Source organism: Silene latifolia, chromosome 11, assembly GCF_048544455.1.
Source record: "Silene latifolia isolate original U9 population chromosome 11, ASM4854445v1, whole genome shotgun sequence".
NCBI lineage: Eukaryota > Viridiplantae > Streptophyta > Magnoliopsida > Caryophyllales > Caryophyllaceae > Silene > Silene latifolia.
This window is the reverse complement of record NC_133536.1, coordinates 197,104,926-197,127,648: the sequence shown is the minus strand read 5'-3', so window position 1 is coordinate 197,127,648 and position 22,723 is coordinate 197,104,926. Positions and strand designations below refer to the sequence as shown.

At 38.1% G+C, this 22,723-nt stretch overlaps 1 pseudogene; it reads left to right on the top strand.

Annotated features, from left to right (window-relative positions):
- The first annotated feature begins 18 nt into the window (after positions 1–18).
- LOC141614602 (mini-chromosome maintenance complex-binding protein-like) lies at positions 19–21,560 on the top strand (annotated as a pseudogene).
- Positions 21,561–22,723: the final 1,163 nt, after the last annotated feature.

The window sequence follows — 22,723 nt, the reverse complement described above, 5'->3', positions numbered from 1 at the left end:
GATGTTTGTCAGCTTCAAATGGCTTTGACCCCTGATATGCGGTTATGGGATCGTCGCTTGCTTTATTGTGTCCCTGTAAGTTTCAGTTTTTTTTTTGAGCTTCATCTTAGTTATAGGATGCACATTTGTGGTGGCAAGATTTGAAATTGTCGAACTTTACCTATAATTTGTTTGAATTTTGAAACTAGAATGTGCTGGTTATGTTTGTATAATAAAGAAAGGCTGAAAATATGATTGAGGTGATTGTGTCAAGTGAAGTTTTGTATGAAGATGATGACCATATTGAAAATGGTTGTGTATTGCTATACGTATGACATACCTTACCATATACGAGATGAATATGATCAAAATTGTTATGTTCTGTTGTTATTTGTCCCGAGTAATAGTAATAGAATTGCATGTTGCATACACAATGTGATCGATAGGGTGCTATATGTTTCTCTGAAATTTTAAACTTATTTAAGGCATTGGGTTTTCGACAATTAAACTCTTGTTGCTTTGTTATGTATTGTGAGTCTGAGGGATGTCGATGAAGCTGGTGCTCCTGTAGAGCTTGCTAGGCTTTGATGTTTCTGTAATGATGGGTGATGGGAAAAACAGTAAAGAGCATATGTTTTGATTCCTGAATATTAGGGGTTCTAATAAATTTCGAGCTCTATATTAGCTTTGTGTGCCTTGATGAGCTTGGGATGGGTACTAGGATTCTACTACTGTTCCGGATATATGGTCTCTTTTACAGACGTCTATAATCTACAAGGAAACTACTTAGTTTTTATGGTTTGAGGATGTATATAGCTACTATGCTCTTTCTTGTTCTGTATTAGACTAACCTAAGGTTCTTGTCTCTTTGAGGTTTCTCCCTGTACAAGATGGTGAGTGAACCCCATCTTATTTTTTTTATGAAGTACTCACTATTACAATCGAATCACGACGTTTTATGTGATCCGGTGTATCATGTTTGGTAAATTTGTTGAGGCTCTTTAGTTGAGGAGAGTAATGAGTCAAAAAGTCAATGTTCAGAAAAGTCGTTTGTGATTTCTATATTTTCAATTGCGATCTTAGCTTTGATTTCTTAAAATGGACACTCTTTAGTTTTCAACTCCTTATGCAACCCTGATTTTTACAGTATTGCAACCTAGGGACCGCTTGGTCGAAGAACTTAGGTACTTTCCCTCCCTGTGTTTCCAAGTAAATAGTGTGTGAATATTTCTCGCCTCTTCAAGTATTTCTTATTATCCACAGAGAGAAGAGGGGTGTCCTTCCTCATCTGAAGTGCAGCTAAACTTGGTAAATGGAGATAACCTCTGCTGCCTTTTCTCCGCGATTTGATCTTGACGCATCATGTTTTCCTTGTCTGGTTAAGGTAGGCTTCACAATCACTAAGCAGTTTACAGTTTGTGGTCGATGTAGAAAAATTTCACTTGAAAATGTTCTTGTATATTGCTATAGCTTAATATTGAACACGTATTTGCACCTTTCTCTGTGCAGGTGTAAAACTCACCTGAGTCTGATATAAAACTGAATGAAATCTTTGAGTTTATTGGAGTCCTCAGTTTTGATTCAGAGCTAAGTGTAAACCAGAAAGAGGCTGATCAGCTGTCCAGCAGCCTTTATGAAGATGAATTGGCACAATAACCCCCAGTGAAGGTTTGCAAGCTGCATCTTGGATTCTGATTTGAAAGTTCTTATGTCTCATATAGCTACGTTCCATGACATCTGTTGGAGTCGTAGAACCTGTGGATTCATTGGTAACCCTACAAGGATCTAATACCCGGAAAATAATTTTTTTTTCCACAGATGTCAACTTATTACTCAACCTTTGCTTCATGCTTTGATGACTTTGAGTTTGAAAACCTCCCGTATTTGCACAAAGGATGTTTCTAAATGCTTTGTTGGTAGCCAAGTCAATTTAACTAGTTCATCTTGCAGGTACCACGTATCCACTGTATTGCGCACAGGAAGCTTGATGTGAACGACTTTGTTTAGGGCTCACCCTTGAGTGAAGTAATTATACACCTTTGTATTCTGGCTTGTGTTTTCTTTTTGCAGTCTCATTCTTATTGGATTACATGTTAACTTCGATGTGGTTACTTGTAGCCTAATCCTTCACTGATCAAAAGCATAAGGGACAGCTTGCTTACTCACCTCACGACAGTTCTTGGAAATGATGGAGTAGCTGCTCAGTTTCTGTTGTTGCACTTATTTTCTCGGGTTAGTTTTTATGCTCATAGTTATAATGATTGTCTCTAGAGTTGCATGATCTACAAGAGTACAAGCATTGGAAAGGGACAGTCTTAAACATGAAACGAACCACTGAACTGTATAATTAAATGAGAACTATACAAGTATTTATCGTTTGTACAAGGCTTTCTAATTATGACAAGTGTTTAGGGCTTGTGTGTTGGTAAGACTTGAAACTTGAAGATATTGCTGTCAAATCCCATTTTTAACTTTTGCAACAAGATCTGCAATCTTGTTAAACCAAGGAGTGTAAATGGTCACTCCTTGAATTTATTGTAGCTCTATGTCATGAACTCATGATATATATATTTTTTTCTAAAATTTTTGTATTCTAAATTGCTCCTACATGGTAGCTTAAGCTTGTTCATGCGTCCGTATTTCCAGGTTCATGATAGAGTTGATGCTGTAGCTGTGGGAAAGCTTTCACTTAACCTAACTGGCTTTAGCAAGGAAACTGCATCAATATTTGCGAGCCCTCTCACTCTTACTATGAAGAAACTACTCCCTTTCACACAGCACATACCTCTCACAATTGAGTATCTTAATACTGCTTGCCTTGCCCCCAAAAAGGATTATCAGGCAAACAGGTATGTAGTTTAATACTTTTTCATCCTTATATTCGTTTAGCAATCTTCCGTTCTTTACACTTCTATTGCTGGACAACAGATTAGTTCCTGGAGTTCTGCAGTTGGCTGAAGGTTCTCACGTTATCATAGGCGAGACACAATTGCGGGCAGGAACCCTCAACACTATAGGAGTTGAAAATGCGAGATCATTGAAGAACTTGATGGAATTGCAGAAGGTAGTGTTCAAAAAACTACAGTACAGAAATGCTTTCTGGACGTAATTTTTATTTTGGGTCATCTAAAACACAGGAGTAGGGCTGTGTACATCTTTCTCCTATACTTGCAACTTGGGGGACCCCTTTAGGCAGTGTCGTAATGCTGGATGGGACTTTATCTAGCTGACATTTGCACAATGCGTTGAATGGTATCATCTTGAAGTTTATAACCTATCGTTTAATCAACTCAAGGGTTTTTTCAGGTTTAATATGATTTTCATTATTACAAAATACAATTGCCAGCAGATGTCCAGTTGCTCATTCTATCAGAGGGAAAGTCCAATTTACTGCCAGCAGATATAGTTCTTCCTTTTCAGCCTTCATTAACAATGTCCTCGGAAACTCTAGATGAAAAAGTAATTCAGGCTTGGAGATGGTACTTGACAATCTTAGATCGCTGGATCATACAATTAGCCCAGAAATGCAGCTGGCTAAATTGAGGGAATATATAAGTATGTTGGAAGCTCCAATGATTATTGTAGGTTGAAAGGAGTAGAGTATATATAAGGTTTTTTTGTTGATTTTCAATGTCTTGTTTGACTTGTGTAGCGTTTTGAATTGGTGTTTTCAGCTCAAGAAAGAAGTTCCCTCAGAGAGTGAGAGGAGTCAGCTTTGGGAAGTATTCTATCGAGGGGTTGCATTTCCTACGTTAGCTCGGTTTTGATTTACGGTATAACTTTTTTTTTTAACTCATCAGTCGAGAATAAAAATTCCTTACACATCTGACTTAATGTTTTTGGTTTGATTGTATGGGTTGATGATAGAGTTTCTAATGACAAGATAAATTTATATAATAGAAAGTAAGAAAGGTAATGTAGCTAATAAATGTGCTATTGGGAATGGATGCAATAAGTGAACATCGTTGATGCAGGAAATTATATGCATAAGCTTTACATTTGGGTTGTCATTAATGGATTGCTCCCTAGGGAGGGTTGGAGAAAACCATAGAAGGTTCGGGTTCATGGTATTAAACCATGAACCTAACACCACATTTCAACTACAAAGTAATTTCTAAGGGGGTGTTTGGCTCACGAAGGGGTAAGGGAATGAAGTGAAGAAAATGAAGGGGTAAGGGACACAAGGGAAAGAAAATGAATACCCCTTGATTCCCCTATGGGTTGGTGTGTGTTGATTACGAGTGTTGATGGTTGAAGTGGAGGATGTTGGTGGTAATGTAGAGGATAGGGTAAGTGTACGGGATATCTTGGAGAGGGGGAGGGGGTGCAGGGAATGAGGGGTAATACCAATCTAAAGAAGGGTAAGGGAAAATGGGGTGAATAAACACTGTATTAGGGAATGAGATTATTTGATTCCCTTTCCTGTAACCCCTGAACCAAACGCCCTCTAAATGTTAGATGGTTATTGCGACCGTTTTTCACATAGCGTTGGCTGTATTTATGGTGCAGCGACGAGGATCGATTTGTGATGACCTATTTTGGGACAGGCACTAAACGATACTAACACCAAGTCGGACTATAGAATATTGCATCTGAAACTGAATATAAGCTAGCTTCGTTTCGTCCCAATTTTCTCTTTTGTTTTTTGGGAAGGGCGTGGAATGTTGTGTGTGTGTGCAATATGCTAATATAGCATTTGTAGTATCTCTTTTGGGTGGCGAGTCTTCTGTTGCTTTGATTTCTTGCGTTAACTGTAGTAATGGTATAATGTTTAAAGCATGGTTGAGTTCATTTATATTATTAGCTGCCAACACAGTTAACCTATATCAATGATAGAATTATCATCTGTTTTTCCTTTCCTGCAGATGTTGCTTCCAATTGGCTGCCTCGCTTACCAATTACAGCACAGAATCTTGTTTATAATGTATTTTTAGTGAAGGGTCTTTCTACTGAGGTTGTTCAGGCTGTGATCCCCTGTCTAGATCACAATCCAAAATAGTTAGATCATATGCTGAAAGGTGATTTTTAGTCTTATTTTCACTTGGTTTGATTTCTAATTATGTTCGCAGAAGGTAATTTCTGTTCTGTGTTTACAACTTTGTTTCTGATAAATGCAGATTAATTAATGGTAATCTGCTTGTTAGAAAACGAAGGTGTTATTCAGATTGCCAGAGATCTTAGTTTAACTTTAGCACATACCTCTCACAATTGAGTATCTTAATACTGCTTGCCTTTCCCCCAAAAAAGAATTATCTGGCAAATAGGTATGTAGTTTATCACTTTTTCATCCTTATATTCGTTTAGCAATCTACCGTTCTTTACACTTCTATTGTTGGACAACAGATTAGTTCCTGGAGTTCTGCAGCTGGCTGAAGGGTCTCACGTTATCATAGACGAGACACAATTGGGGGCAGGAACCCTCAACACTATAGGAGTTGAAAATGTGAGATCATTGAAGAACTTGACGGAATTGCAGAAGGTAGTGTTCAAAACTACAGTACATAAATGCTTTCTGGACGTAATTTTTATTTTGGGTCATCTAAAACACAGGAGTAGGGTTGTGTACATCTTTCTCCTATACCCGCAACTTGGGGGAGCCCTTTAGGCAGTGTCGTAATGCTGGATGGGACTTTATCTAGCTGACATTCGCACAATGCGTTGAATGGTATCTTCTTGAAGTTTATAACCTATCGTTTAATCAACTCAAACTACTTTTCAGGTTGAATATGATTTTCAGTATTACAATATGGAGATGCCAGCAGAAGTCCAGTTGCTCATTCTATCAGAGGGAAAGTCCAATTTCCTGCCAGCAGATATAGTACTTCCTTTTCAGCCTGCATCAACAATGTCATCGGGAACTGTAGATGAAACAGTAGTGCAGGCTTGGAGATGGTACTTGCCACTTGGCCAATCTTTGATCGCTGGATCTTACAATTAGCCCAGAAATGCAGCTGGTACCACTCTCAAATTTGGCTTCTTAAAACTGTCATTTTTCAGCACAAAATAGTATGTGGAAAGGTCTTACGTGTGATACCAACGCGCTAAATTGAGGGATACTCCCTCTGTCCCGGTGCATTGGCGTTGTAACTTCAATAATTTGGGTTATTTTTGGGGCAGAAATATTGTTTTGGGCTGATTACAAAGTCCGTTTCTCATTTATGAAATTGTGGTCTTCAGATTGCTGTTGCCTTTGACTCGGTGTAGTTTAATTAGTTATGTTTTGCACTTTTGAAGGTGTGCATATTTGGTCATTAATAGTATAATGACAGACTTGACTTGATAACATTTTTAGGAGATAGTGGAAGTGAATAAGAGACTTGCAGTTGTCCTGTCCTGTTTCTATGTGTCTAGATATTTGTTTACCCTTCTTCATACTCTTTCTTCTGCAACTTCTCTTTTGCTGACCATATCATTGAAAATAGGCAGGTGGGTTGGTTATATCCTTTTAAGTTTGTATCACGAATACATTTTCCCCATATTTGCAATGGAAAGGGAATGGAGGTCATTGCTTGATTGGAGACAGCTGTCTGCTTGTAAGAAACAGACCATTGCTCTAATCTTGGCCTGCCTCATGTACTACTTATGGCAGAGTAGAAATCAGTGCAGAATAGAGGCCTTATTGTTGAGTCCTGAAGTTCTGGTAAAACATGTTCAAGGTGATGTGAGAATGAGGTTAGGACAATGTGCTATCAAATGTAGAAACAGACGAGTCCTAGATTGGTTAGAAAGTATTAAGAGAAGTTAGTATATCTCTTGGGGATTATGCCTGGTATGAGTTTGTATGGGATACTTTTAGATTGCTCTGACTCTGAATCTGGGTATAAAAAAAATGATCACAGTATTTAGTGTTAGTGTTTTCCATATTTCAGCAGAGGTCATATGGTAGAATGTCATAGGTAGCGCCTCTTTCAGATTTTAATATGTGACATGCTACTTCTGTAACAGATTATGTAATATTTGCCAGGGGCTTGAAGCTTCTTCGAGGCCATATTTTTAGACCAAAGAACTGAAAGCGGGTTCAAACACAGTAAATGGAGGTGAAACCCTTTTTCTTTACAACTGTGCAATAATTTGTAATGTTAACTTCAGATAGATATGTGATTGTGGGTGGATAGAAGGCTCACAACTTATCAAGTTCTCAGTAAGCTCTTAAAAATTATATTGTGCTATTCATTACAGTTTTTAGAACTCATGTGAATGATTATCTCAAAGGGAATCATCATATTTTACATTTGTGGAATATACACATAAAGTTGTATCGAGAAATCGTTTACAATCTAAACTTCTAATTGAACTTTAGTTTGTACATATGAATCTGTGAAGAAAAGGGAAGGAGATAGAGATAGAAAGTGAGATCAGAAAGAGGAACAACGAGGAGAGGAAAAAAGAGAGAGGGGAATAGTATGAATTTGTGGACAAAGGCGAAGAAAGTCTCATCCCAATCCATTAACTTCATTTTAGGGGATAAATCCTTAGAAAGGGTACAAAATCAATTATCTTTTGGATTTGGATTTGTATGCGTGTCTGAGTTGTGCTTTTGGTAGATATAGGTATGATTTAAAAAATTGGTATGATGATCCACAAGTGTTCTTTTAATTAATTGGTTTTATTTTACTTGTGGTATAGTATTGCAAATTAACTAGATATCCAGGATGGCAAATTAACTAGAGCTGGGCTTGTAGTAGAAGGCATATTTTTCCATATGTTAGGCTCTTTTGGACCGAGAGTAATTTGTTACAGGATTATGGAGCCCGAAACTTAGGATACCATGGGGAACATAGGGAGTGGTGAAGGGGGATGAAGAGGTAGTAGAGGAACTATTATTCCCGCCTAAGATATTTCATGACCTGTAAGGTTAAGCGATCGAAAGCTGGGTATCTATTTTCCCTTTTATAGGGTAGTTACATTACTAACTCTTACTTTCCTTTGCGTTTGGTTTTGAAACCTCTTGTTTTCCCTCACTATAGCTCTTTCGTTCTTTTTTCTATCCTCTTGTAAAACTCATTATAAAATATTTGTTATCCGTGTCATACTCTCTCGAACCAAGATGTAATGAAAAGTGGAGTTGAAATGGATGCTACACACAAAACCTTGAAAAAAACGAGTGAAGAGGAGAGTTGATAAAAAGTAGATTTTGTTGCTTTGAATTTAACATGAGATTGAAATTGTTGATTACAAATTCATTGGGACAAGCTAACACATGGGACGCAGGCTTTAGGGCATGAGGGCAGTGGAATATGCTCCGGCCGGCGATTAAGAAATAGGTTTGCTTTCTGACGAAATCGCAAAGAGAAAAGGAAATTACGGCTTTAAAAATTCCATATTTTCTCAGAATTTAAATTGGCGTTAAGAACGTCTTAGATGTAATCGAGAGACTATCTTTTGTGAATAGATTGTTGTGTAATACATCTTGCAATTAGAAATGTGTGTTTTTAGCCTATTAGGATGTTGTATATCTTCTCAAAGAATTTAAATTACCGACTCAATGCTTAATTGCTTAATAGCTCTCTCTACATATGATTATGGAGTACTGTTGTTTTTAGCCTATTAGGATGTTGTATTCCGATTTATTTATTCCGATTTTACACCTTATCAGCTCTCTGAGGAATTGCTCCTTCATTTTCAAGTGGATCTATCACTGACAATTGCTCCTCCATTTTCAGTCGACTTTTTCAATTTTATTTCTTCATCTATTACATGACAATGACATATTAAAGAAAACAAAAGGAAGATGAAGAAGACGGTAGAGAATGAAGAAAGTAATATAAGAGAATAGTCTGATGGGGAAGAGGTGGGATTTCATAACAACAACAACAACAACAACATTACCCCAGTGCCTCAATGGCTCCCACAAATTGCGGGGTAAGGGGGGGTCGGATGTACGCAGCCTTACCCTTGTGTTAGCAAACAAAGAGGCTGTTTCCGAATGACCCAAGATGAAAATTGCGTCGAGAATTGCAAAGTAAATAAAGTAACAAAGATTTGAAAAAAAGTTAGTATAACAAAGTTCACTGACCAGTTTTAAGTCCATTATCAATGATTCGGTCAATAATACCTCCTCTGGTTGATAAAGGTGTAAATTCAGAAGAGATGATGTATAGTTGAGATTATTTTGGGGAGATGGCAAGTGAGTATAAACTCAGAGAGTCCGAGTCTTTGAAAAAATAAGCAGTCTTTAATGCATAACCTCTTACCTAACCAGCATTATGTTTTAGGATTGTAGTAGTTAATAAATCACCCTAAAATGCCATGCAGGTTGAAAGAGCTCTTGATGTTGCTGAAAAATTCATGCGAGCATCGCCTGATGAACTAAGGCAGGTAGCCAGTGATCTATTAAATTCATATCGAGCAGGGATGTGATGGAGCATCAGTAGTAGAGAGTAGAGAGAGACTATTTATGCCATTCCATAACATGTTTTTCGATGAAAAGTGAAACTCTGGCACTGATATCTGAAATAATATTTAATAATGAGATGTCATATGTTCAGCAACATATCTCCCATAATGAGATGTCATGTTCAGCAACATACCTTTTGTTAGAGTGGCAATCCTGTTGTACTTGGCAATCTTTGAACCCAGATTTTAAATGTTTATTTCTTATTTATTTAAACTAACTTACTGGAAACTGTTTGCAGGACATTTCTTCACTGTTTGCACCATCACAGCTTCCATCAACCAGGGTCTATATGCATCTCTCCTTATATATATATATATATATATATATATATATATGTGTGTGTGTCCATGTTCACCCTCCACCGAATAGCTGAACCGAGCAAGGAGATTACAGAGAGGAAGTACAACTAACTCCCACCATTAATCATCAACAAATTCCTTCCCCAACATTTCAGAGGTATGGCTTCCCTTTTTTAAGAATGGTAGACTATTTGTAGTTACTTTCATGCCTTATATATATTCTGTTATATCTTACATGACGTGTTAGTGACATTACGCTGCTTAATTACTTTTATATGCATTAGCAATTTCCGTGAACCCTATATGTAACTACGTATGGTCAATTGCACTGAAAAATGTAAATACATTGTTGGCGTATCTGCAGCAAATGTTTTATTCTACGTTTCTTGAATTCTTGTACAACTGAATTTTGTTAGGAAAAAAAGGGAGGTGGCACATATCAAATCCAGGGAACTAAAAACCGAAATCTGTTTAAAGCCTTTAGACTCAAAAAATATGTTAATTAATATGACATCACTCTATGGAGTTAGCAAAATATCCATTATACTGTATAAATCCAACCTACACAGTTGGTGAAAAATTATGTGGTGCGTTTTTACATAAAGCATTCTGTAAGGGCCAGTTAGGCAGTAGTACAAATCTTCATCATTCTGTATAAGGGCCTATCTATGCTGGCCTTTTGTTATACCTGTATTCCCTAAAGAAAATCACATAAAGCCCTGAGATGCTACAGGTACGAGAGATGGCGCCACCACTTACGCAGGTTGTTCTCCCCTTCCACCCATTGTTGCAAAAGATTGCCGCCTTCCTGGAATTCCCTGAGCCTATTTACCAGATGTTGGACATCAGTTCAAACAATGCTTATGTCACAGTCAGGACCAAATTCTTGTCCGGTTATGTATACATATGTTGGTAGCAGTGCCTCAAGTATTCAGGCTTCCTGTGAACAGGCAGCTAAATGTGCTGTGCGGGACTTAATGAGGAAGTTTAGTTTAGTGATAGAGGATATTATGCTTGCTAAAAAAAGGGTGGCCAAGAGATGTGTTAGGCTCTATAGCCTAAAGCGTATGGAATATGAACGAATCGAAAGAGGAAAGGAAAGAGTGCCTTTGGAAGAACTACTTGTGAGCCCCCTAGGCTTTAGGCACATTTATATCGACTACATGTCGACACTTTATGAGATCTTCGCCAAAGTTCCAATTAACCATACTAAAATAGAAACCATCAAGCATTTTCCAGGGAGCTATACCTCTTGGATGAGTGTAATGCCTCTGGGAATAAATGCATAAATGCTCCTGAAAAGTTTCTGATGGCCCCTGCTGTGATGAGGTAGAACATGCCCACAACAGCTTCGCTAGGAAAGTGATAGACTACCTAATACCTGTTTACAACCTTCAAATAATTGACGTCAACCACAGCCCTGCCAATACTAATCATGTGCACTTGTAAGAGAGAGCTACTTGACTGATAGGGAAAGGGTTGAGGGTATTCTTGAAGTGGTAGAACCCTCTAGCCTCCGTCTTGAACAAGATCCCATCACCCCACAAGGCGAAGACTTCTAGATACCTATTATTAGTTCCCCTCCTCTCCCACCCAAGAAACGTAGATATAAACCAATGTCCCCTCCCAAAACTGTGGTGGTTTGTTCAGGAAGTGAGAACCTGGTTTTCTTAAGGTCCCATCAGAGCTCGAATCGTTTTTTAAGGTCACTTTTGCTAATGGTGGATTGTGGTGATGTAATGGTGGTTGTTACCTATATCGTTATGTTGGCAAGTTGCCACTAGCCAAGTATTATATCGTTATGTAGTTGGTCCTGATCGGAGGCTGTATTTCTTTGGTTTACGCTATGTACTTAGGCCTGATCAGAGGTTGTAATTCTAAATAAGGTGTGTATGTACTTGATGGTTCATGTGTAATATTTAGTGCTCGTTATGGCTTACTTTTGCGTGCCAATTCAAATGTAATTGGTGTTTGTCTTTTAAATTGTTTGTATTGAACGGTTTTATATTAGTAGCATTGGCGCTAAGTGCAAGTGTAAACCTTCATTGTGACAACTAGTCCGGCCATCATCCCGTGTATTTACAACACCTTCTCTACCACGCCCTACGACAGTTCTGCGCGCATTGAATACTTTACACTCGTTGCTACTGGCTATGCGATTAAACCCTTGCTCTTATCTTGATGTAGGTGTGCTCTGAGTTGGCTCCCAGTTGGTTTGCAAGCTGCTGATAGTGCTGTTGTTGGTGTTGGAGTTTGTTGGCCTAATTTCCCTAAAAGTGGTGAGCTGAACACATTTTCAAACACAAGCGTTTGTTACTCAATTAATCTGCCTTCTGGATACTACAGACCTTTGTGAGGGGGGGGGGGGGGGTGGTTGGGAGGAGTGCCATAGTCAAGGCGACACATAAACCATCGACCACAAAATAGTTTATTGTAATGGCTCACCAGTCACCACTGCGACTATTACAGCCTGAATTGAGTTCACGCTACATGCTACAGGTCAGATACCCCATCGTAACTGAGCATATAGTTTTACCGCGTTCTGCCACCATAGTGAGCTGATTATAGCAGAGTTCTTACCTTGTTAGTTACCTCCCAAAAAATGCAATTATCAGTTAGTGTACCACTCTCCAACACGCTCCTTAAGGGGTCACGATGCATCGTATGACCACTGTCCTGACAGCACAAATCAGGCTTGATAAATGTTGTCGATTGGAACTGCTGCTGTTTAGGCTTCTTGAGATAGGCTGGGTCGTCACACATGAAGGGAAAAACGTAATGTTGCCCTTAGCCTGTTCATATGGCCCAAGACCCAATTTGTATGTTCGCGCACATAACCCACAGTGTTTCCTTTACAGGTTTTCGAAGGAGCTTCCGAAGCAGGAACAACAATATAGCGTTGCCTTTACAACACTTCCGATTATTATGGACAACAATATAGCCATATAGGTATACATGCCCTTTAGCCTACTTTGGAAATGTGTTGCCCAGTCTTTTTCTTACTACAATTTAAGCATATTGCTTGCTAACCATATATGTACAGAAAACTAACGCCGCCCACATCAAACGCATAGAGAACTTCCCTATCTATCCGCCGACAGCTACGCCTGGCCTTGGAAAACGCAAGCGTCGAATGCGAAGCCAGATTAACGCTGCCATGGCCGGGTACCCTTTAGTCCTTTACCGCTATACTGAAATGCCAAAACGATAGATTGAAACGTTATCTTTAGACTGAACTGTTGCCATTTATTTGTGAAAAACGCAGTGTAGCCGGGGGCCCAAGCAAGAGGAACTCGCCCCCCAAAAAGGGCAACCTACGAGCTTGGACGGCCTAGAGGGTGCGTCCCTTACTAGATTGTTAATATTTCTGTTATATTGAAGACGAAACAACATACTGACAGAATTGGTTGTTTGTATAAATGCTGTGATAGTCCCACCAGCATCCACAATGATACAACAGTGTGACAAATGTTTTGCATTTAAGTTCGCGTACGAATCTAAAATAATTTGTTTAGGGGACGGGGCTATCATGTTACCCCGAAACGGTTATCCAAGAGAATTTGTGAGGCTATTTACTTCTGAGGACGAGGATGCCGTTCATTTCCAGAAATATGCCCGACTGTACAGTAACTTATTTGCCTTCAGCTCACTTAAGGGACTTCGAATCCAAAACACAAAAGGGGATTTCTGTCTTCAAGTTGCTCGGCCAAATATATCATCATGTCCCAAATTTAATACCGAATGACGGGAGCCTAAGTACCCGCAACTATATTCTTATGATGGTGAACATGAAAATGAAAACCGCAAGAATTGTTTTCCAGAGTTGCGACAAGATGTGATTGACATCTTAATAGATGTGACAAGGGCTAACCCCTATACCACTTTATTTCGATTGCTCAAAGAAATTGTGGTTACAGAAGAAACACAAATCATTGTAAATAAAAACACATCATCTGACCAGTGTGTGTACAATGCTCCTACATCTGACGCGGTTGCTGGGATTTGGTCAGAAAGTTCTCCGTCAAGTGCATCAAGCAGCCCACATATTATAGTGGCTGGTAGAAATAGTGTTTCACATAGGATTCTACACTACTATGGCTGCTACGACCTGCTGCAGTACCCTCTCCTATTTCCACCTGGTGAATGTGGCTGGACCCAAAACATGAAGAAAGATATGGTCCCAGCTCAGGCCATTGCACCACACCTACAACCCCACACATACTGATAAACCCATTTGCTTTCCCCTTTGTTTAGGTGCAGCTCGTACTTTCCCTCACTCCATTTCCCCCTTCATCTACTTCCCATTCCCCACCCTTTTCTACCTACTAACCATTCCCCTTTTTGTAAGCCAAATTTTACCAGAGACATCGGCTTTTGCGTGCCAAGGTAGCATTCAACAGAGCATTTGGCCTCAACTGTCTTCTGCCGCTTCCAAACTTGCTTATTTCGATATTATCAGGTTTTCATCCCTTTCTTAAATCATGTCCATTTCGCTTATTGTACAGTGTTAATTTATGTAATAAATCTGCCAGGATTGCAATCTTTGTGCTTGAGGATTGATTCATAGATTAGATAGTTAGGCCGTCGTTGTAGACTTCTTAGCTCTGCTTTTTGATGATTTTAGCCTAACAATAGTTGCTTCACTTGCTTGATGATATCTATGCATTGATTGTTTTTCGAAATGGTGTAGGCAGAGAGCGGTTGGTTTATAGATATAGAATATAGATAACTAGCTTTTTTCAAGTCGCATTTATTTGAATGATCTTATGTTGTATTGTTGATATTTATTTGTTTACCTTTTTGTTCTGTGTGAGGGGTATTTTTATTAAAAGTAAACGAATGACTTGGTCAAAATCACATATAAACATACGCTTAGTCGTATCCTATACATTTGTAGAAGAACCTAAAACACTCATTGTGCTTAATATCTTGAGCTGGGATGAACGGAGGCCAGAAAGCAATGCACCCTTGATTCTGCAGGAAAAGCTCTGTTTCCCTCATTTAATTTGACAACCGACATCTAACAAACACTTGTAGTAATGTGACCATTGCTGCGGTTGAAAGTATCAATTTAGTCGAACCAGTTAATGAGCAGCCAATTAAGTTAGAGGGAGAAAGCTCAAGTTTAACCTAAATTCAACAATGGCTAGATCTAGGAAGTTTTCGTGTAATAGTAGTACTCCTAATAAAATAGAAATAATAATTCGTCAAATAATAAACACAAAAAACTAGTATTAGTAGAGAATTGAGTGAATTAGTGGTAACTGTTTGAGAAGGCAAGAGTTTGAAGGCTGCGGAACTACACGCATTCAATCTCAACAAGGAACTAAACGTCATCTCAGAAGATAAATCTACAGATGATGAAGGCTGCTTAAAATAGCTGCTGATGATGTGAAAGGGGAAGTTGATTATTGGGCTGCCTCTGTTAGTTGCTTTGTTTTGGGTGCAAATCCACCAAGTCGCATTATTGGGGGATTTGTACACCGAATTTGGAAGAAATTTTCAGTTGCTAATGTGGCTTTCAAACCGAATGGGATCTGTATTGTTCGATTTACCAAAATGGAGGATAAGGATACGGTGCTGAAAGATGGACTCCTCTCTTTGACAATAAACCATTTATTGTCCCGGAACCTTACTGAGACTATAGTAAAAGGCAATGTTGATGTTGTACCAATTTGGGTTAGGTTCTACAATCTTGACCTGAAATTTTGGGGGTCTGCACTTCCTACGATAGAGAAAGAGTTCCTGGGGTTTGCCAGGTTCATGGTGGAGGTTAAGATGGGGCAACACTTACCTGACTCTGTGGAGTTCTTTGATGAGAACGAGGTGCTGCAAAAACAACCTGTACACTATGAATGGAAACCTGTTGCGTGTACCAGCTCCAAAGCCATGGGACATGAGGCTGGTATATGCAAGAAGCATGAACAAAAGAGAAAGGCTGAGCCAGTGAAGAAGGTTTGGAAACCTAAACCAGTAGCGCAGAAGGTTCAGGTTCAGCAAGTTAAACATGTGGAACAGGTTCAGTTGCCACAGATTGATCCTAGGTGCTGCCGGATCGACCCAGCCTTACGCCCTTTACCTCTGATTATTGGGTACAAACTTTCAATAACAATATAAATGTGGTTTTCTTGTGAGGCCCTCATTGTAATTAAGGCCATAGTTCATCCACTAAATTGGTTTTTAATGCGGAATCCGTTCTGTAAACCAGAACATAACAATAAAAATAGAATGATAGAGTTGGGACATTTGAGTGTTACAATTGTTTTAATATGCGTGTACTTTTCTCTTCAGCTTGATGTTTTGTAGTTTGTTTAATTCCGTGACTTGAGATTCTGATATAATAGCAGCTGCAGGCCTTATGCTTGAAACCATGTCAAGAGAAGAGCTGGACTCAACAAAGGATGTTATGCGCTCCAAAATATGACTGTAATAATACACTCATTTTTTCAACAGGTAGACTGCAAAACCCTGATGATTTAGTCAGGAAAATGGCTTGCAGTATTCCACTAGTTTTTCCAAAGGCAATTGACCCAAAAAATCCTCTTTTCCTTGACAATTGCTTGCAGTTTGGACTGGCCACCACAAAGGTCACAAATCAAAATTCCGAGAGTAAAGAGATTGCCACTCCGTCTTCTATTTTGGAGCAAAAATTAGAACCAGGCCTTGGTGTTACTGGAACAAGAGGAAGCAAAGATCTTCGAATTACAAATCTCTTGATTCTGAAGGATCGAGTGAGTCATCTTTACAGCCTTATGACTTGACCGATGATGACACTGATCTCAAGAAAAAATTATCGCAGTTGGTGGATATTGTTGGAGCACTTCGTAAAACAGATGACCTTGATGAAGTAAGTGTATCTGTCTTGAAATATATTTTTATTTTGAGCATGTACTAAAAAGTACTGTAAGGTGTGAGAGAATGTAGACCATTGTCTAGATCGCACGTCACAACTCACAAATTACTCACCTTTGACTTTTTTGAATCTTTCTTTTTTTCCTATGAAGTGAGTCACAAATGTATTTTTGTACTTTTTTTTAATCCTATTACTCCTATTTTACAAACCTATTTTGCCCTTTAATTTCGGTTTTCACATTTTTCTTGGTTTGTTTTATTTTTTTGTAATGCACTTGTTTTGTTTATCTTTATTCTATTTTCTTTTACTTTGTTTATTTACTCATGAGTCATGACCAAATTACTAAATTCAAGCCTAGACGGATTTGGATGATGATCTATGCTAGCCAACCCCAAACGATGTTGGGATTAAGGCTTTGTTGTTGTTCAAGTGTGTCAGTCTGATGTGGGAATAGACTTCATTTAGTTTTTACCTCCCTAGATCTCGGGTGGGGATGTAAGTTTATAGCATTTAGAGATTCAAAGGGACACATCACAAGCAAAGCAACTAGCGCCTTCTGCCTCTTTTCTTCAGCCGACTCCTCTCCTTCCACTGCTATATCGGCACATCGAGCTTGTATGAGCGTTCTTACTAGATCACTGGCTACATGCCTTAGTTCAACAGGCAACGCTCGTATGAATTTTTCAGCAACATCAATATCTCTTTCAACCTGCATGACATTTTAGGGTGATTTATTCACTTCTACAATCCTAAAACATAATTTATATTTCACAGTAAAAGATTTTGCAACAGGCACTAGCTCTGAGAGTTGCAATAGAAATGCTTTATCACAAGAGAGCGAGATGTATTTATATCTTAAAAGGCCTCTTTTGCAGGAACAACATCAAAAGAAAAAAGTCAGGTTTCTAAGTACCATATGTAAAGGAAAAGTCTTAGGTCCCTGTTAATATCAGGCTATGAATGACATTTATTTTAACAAAATCTAGGTTAAATTACACTGGCTTTCGCCCTTCCTTCTTTCTCCATAAACTACTCATCGCCCCCTTAGCTCTCATTGAGGTTTTTTCCCTAGATTTAATTGATGAACAGTGATGATATTGTATTCACTTGCAGGGGTGTGTGCGACCACAAGGAAGCATATGTTAAAAGAGCAGCCCTCTTTGCAGCATCATGCATTGTGAATGCACTTCACCCATCATTTATAGCGTCCGCCTTACTTGAAGGAAATGAGGAGCCCTCTTTGCAGCATCATGTATTTTTGTTATACACATGTGAAATTGCCTATTTTCATTCCACAAAGTAACGAACTACCAACTGAGCGAGGTTACCTTTCTCCCTTCTATGATGATAATATAAAAGTAGACGTCAGGATAAATTAAACATAATTTTAACATCTTACTGAGATTCCCTGCAAAACCCTTGTTGCAATTAAAGTGTGTTTGCAAATCATGGTTTCAATTAGTTGGTCCATCTCAAACCCTAGCTCAACCAACTTGATTTGCCGCTTTTTGTTTTCTTCCCCTCATCTTTCTTCTGCTGAATTTGACACCTTGAAACCTCGAAAACCAGTTTGGAACAGGTTTTGCCCATGTGGTGGGTTGTTGTGCCTATGCAATTATGATGTGCACCTCACCATCTTGTTGTATAACCCGACAACCCGAACTCAGAAAAGGTTACCCTTTTTGGCTAAGCCCTCGACGCTACCTCACCGGTATTGTATTGTTTTGGGTTTGGGTATGATGGGGTATCTAAGGATTATAAGTTTATGAGGATTCTCCAGTCGGATTAAGGAACGAGTCCTTTTCGTAGCTAGCCAAGTTATTATGGTTTATAGCTTGAGAGCTGATTCTTGGGTGGAGCCTGCGGAGGGTCCAAGTGTCCCCCAACCCTTTTTCTCCGACCGTGATAATGGTGTTTTTGCTGATGGGACTTTGCATTGGGCTCATGAAGTTTATGATCATAGTTTCGGTGAGGTGCCACAACTTGAGTATGGAGAAGAGTTCATTAATTTGCGGGTTGGGGTGCTAGATGGGTGTTTCTGCCTTCTAGTCATTGATTAGGATTATTACTCGGATACTTGCCTGCAACTGTTTTCAAGTCGCGATTTGAGGGGTCAGTTTTTGACGGATTTTGGAGTTCTTGGATGTGGTGGAATTGTGGGAGTGGAACTTTCCGGTTATGGTAAGAGTTGAAGGCAAAGGTGGTCGGTGGTGGTGGTAAAAGTGGTGAGAAGGAGGGCTGTTCGCTTGAAAAGACGCGAAAACAGTGTTTGTGCACTATGTTTTTCGTGAGATTTCAAGCTCTGATTAGGGTTGTTTGTGAGGTGTTATTGCAGGAAAGGATGTAGAGAGGTTTGGGGATAAAGAAAGGGTAAAGGGAATCATACTCTTGCTCAAACAAACACAAACAAAAGGTATCATTTCTCATGATTCCCTTTCCCTTTCTTGGATACCCCGAACCAAACAGCCCCTTAGGTTTAAAACGAAACGGAAATGATTAATAATTAGAAATTCAAAGTCGATTTATAAAATAACAAAGATAAAAGTTGTTCAATTTTCAAATTGCGAAATCAGAATCACTTATTCAAACTTTATTTGATTATAATTAGGCACACCCCCACACAATACTCGTGTAAAATCGTCAAATAGGTTACGCAATTATTTGAAATTGTACAAATATGTTCCACTTTCATATTGTATTTGTAAATTTAAATTCTTTGCATAATTGCATATTAATGATTTCCGTCTACATGATTCGTTATATATTTATGAAAATGAAGAAAAAACTAAACTAAAATTTTTGATCGATTCATATAATTAATTTATTTTATTTTATTTTAAGTTAGGATTTTTTACTCTGTATATGACAAACCCAATGATTTCAATTTATAAATTTTCTCAATTTTTTTTTTCACAATTACAGTTTACAGTTTTATTTTATGCCGAGTATTTATCAGAACATTTTCTAATAATAGTATCAATAAAGGATTTAACAATAATTTATCAATTTTATTTTATTTTAATTAGAAGATTATAATTCTGTGAAAATAATATAACTTAATGCAAAATTAATTTTCATATCCTTTTTGCGTCATTTTACCAATGGTTTCCTAAAAAAAATAGGAAATCATAATTTGAGCACATAGGTTAATTTAGCCGTCCGTATTAGCTGAAAAAAGAACAAGGTTATTAAACAAACAACAATCAACAGTCAACAATCAACATCAACTCGATTGCCGTACCTGACAGTCTATACTTTAGATTTTGTTATACTCCTTCTTTAATAACATCTTCAGGTTTGATAAAGTACCTGATACGTTTTGAGATACATGAGATTGTTGCTATTGTATTTTTGCGTTGCTAGATTGATCCGTTTCTGTTTAATTGTTTTAAATTAGCTAACCGCCCTTAGTTCAACCACTGAATGCTTGTTGTACATATTTGCTGTCCCAATTGATCGACTTAATATGAAACAAAGCTTTGCTTAGATATGTCTGTCTACAGGCTTAGTTCTTAGATCCTTAGCTCTTCTTCCCCCTGTCCCCTTTCTCTGTTATCCTTCCTATTTATCAGTATTATTGTTATTGTTAATTACTGATGTTGCTGTAATCGTTTTTTTTTAGATTGGCAAGAGATCATGGCTGCTGATTGGTCGACCTTGCCTCTCGATCTTCTTGGTGACATTGCAATGAAGTTGGAAACTTTAGAAGATTTTAAATATTTTTCAGCGGTATGTCCCTCTTGGAATCGTGTTTCGTACTTAATAAAGCGCCAGTGGAGGCCGACAGTGCCATGGCTTTTGCTATCTGAAAACATTAGCAATAATCTGCATTGTGTTCGGAAGATCTTTAATCTTAGTAAGGTTACAAACTGAACCTCCCTGAGACTTTTGGAACAGGGTGTTGGGGTTCAGACTATGGTTGGGTTGCAATGGTCGACCGTGACCTCAATGTACGTTTGTTCAATCCAATCACTAAGGCTGAAATTCGCTTTCCATCTGTTGAAACCATCCCAGATCGACCCCCATATGTTGAAAAGAGAGATGGGAGTGAAGAAGATTCCATCTGTTTTTGATCAGGCTCGTTGTGGTCAAAGTGTCTGATACTTTATGGTGATTTATTCCAACTAGTTTTTGCTAAGCACGGGGATCAATTATGGACATCAGTATTTGTCAGGCAAGAGCTTTGTGTTAAGATGCGTGATGTGGTGGTGATGGATGGTTATGTATTTGCTTTGTACAATGATGCAACGCTTGTATATTGGAATATCGAGGACTTCCAAGGTCATGAGCTTGTAAAGCCTACGGATTATTCTTTTAAGTAAATTTGAAATGTTCGAGGAGTTCACAAGTGAATATGAAATGTTCGAGCAGTTCATAACTATAACTGGGATAGGAGCACAATCTTTGGTACAATCAGGTTCTGATCTTCTCATGGTATTACGTTTCAAGGAAGAAGTACTAAATTCAGGAGGAAAAAGTTACGATGTTGACTGACGTTATGAAACAATTGGTTTTGTGGTCTATAGACTTGATCCTAAAGATAGAAGATGGAAGGAAATTGAAGATCTTGCGGCATTGTTTGTAGGTGTTAATTCTACCATGTCTGTTTCGGCCAAATCTTTGCAACCTAACTGTATATATTTCACCGATGATTTATTTGACCTCTTTGGTGTGGTGGAAGGGCTTGGTGTACATGATATGGGTGTTTATGACATCAAACGTGAGAAAACATGACGATTTTATAAAGGAGATGATATCGGCGCCGGCATCATATTTAATCCACCAACCTGGTTTATTCCTCAACTTTAAATAACACCATACGACTTGTACAAGAATGCAATAATTGGTTTCAATGCTAGACTGAAGCCGAGATGGAATGTATGATGTTTAATTATGGAACCTGTGAGATTGTATCTAGTGATTTTTTTTATCGGTTAAATTATGTAGTTGTTGGATTTATCTATCACATGTTTGTTTAATTTTGTTGGATAATTGTTTTCGATTCGAATTGAGTTAAATCGGTTTAATTTTATTCGGGCTTAAGTTTCAGTTTTTGTGACAGTATACTCATTTTCATTTTCAAACCAAAACTCAACTTATAATCAATCTCTTTCAACATCTCATTACTCGTGTAAAGAACGTCATTTACTCCCCGTTCAACTTATTATCCCACCAAATTCCACCATAAAACAACCTACATCATTCACCTTAAAATTAAGACGGACACATTTTTATTTAAGACGGATACTTTTTTGTCTTTTAAGTTTAAAACAGGTCAAATAATTATAACTTTTATAGATAAGACAAAAAAAAATAACAAAATTTGACCAATTTTAATCTTAAGACGGGGATATCTTAGGATGAATATAGCCATCTTAGGAGAGAGACTTATGGTAAATTTGAGTTAAACATCCTATTTAGTAAATCCGACACAAAAAAAAAAAAAAAAACATAAAAAAGGTTGTTGAACAGACGGACAAACACACAGCAATACAGCATAGCATCTCCAATAACATCTTCAGGTTTTGATCTTTCTCTTCTTCAGTTCTTTTTTTTAAAATTATTACAACTAGTTTTTGAACCCGTGCCCACACGGGTTATCATCAAAAATCGCATTTTAAAATTACATATATTATTGTAATGTAATTGTAATATACTTAATTTATAAAAGGACATGCTATTTGCTACACATAATGCAAATCCCACACAATTCTTCCGACTTTACCCTGTCATTTGTTATACACAATAACACAAATGACCAAAAAAAAAAAAAAAACGTTTACCATCACCCTTCTTAACCCCGACCATCCCTCCCCGCCCCCTCCCAGCGCCGACCACCCCATCCGCCCTCAAAAACCTCAACCCACGACCATACTTCCCCTCCCCTTCGCATCCACCGTCCTACACCCATCGCAACATCTACCTTCCCCTTAAATACGCCGCCACACGCGCCCTCCCCATGCGACATGCTACTTTTTCGACCACCCTACCCATGTCACTTCAACGGTCACCTACAACCACCATAACTACTCCCATCAAGTCTATGTAATAATATATATCTGATCAGTAGTAGAATTTGGGGGTCCAAAAACAATGATTAGTGAGGAGTAAAATATATCTTTCATGATAGAAATGGGCAAATACACAAATTGGATAAAGTAGGGTTTTAGTGTATTTTTTTTTAAAATTACTAAA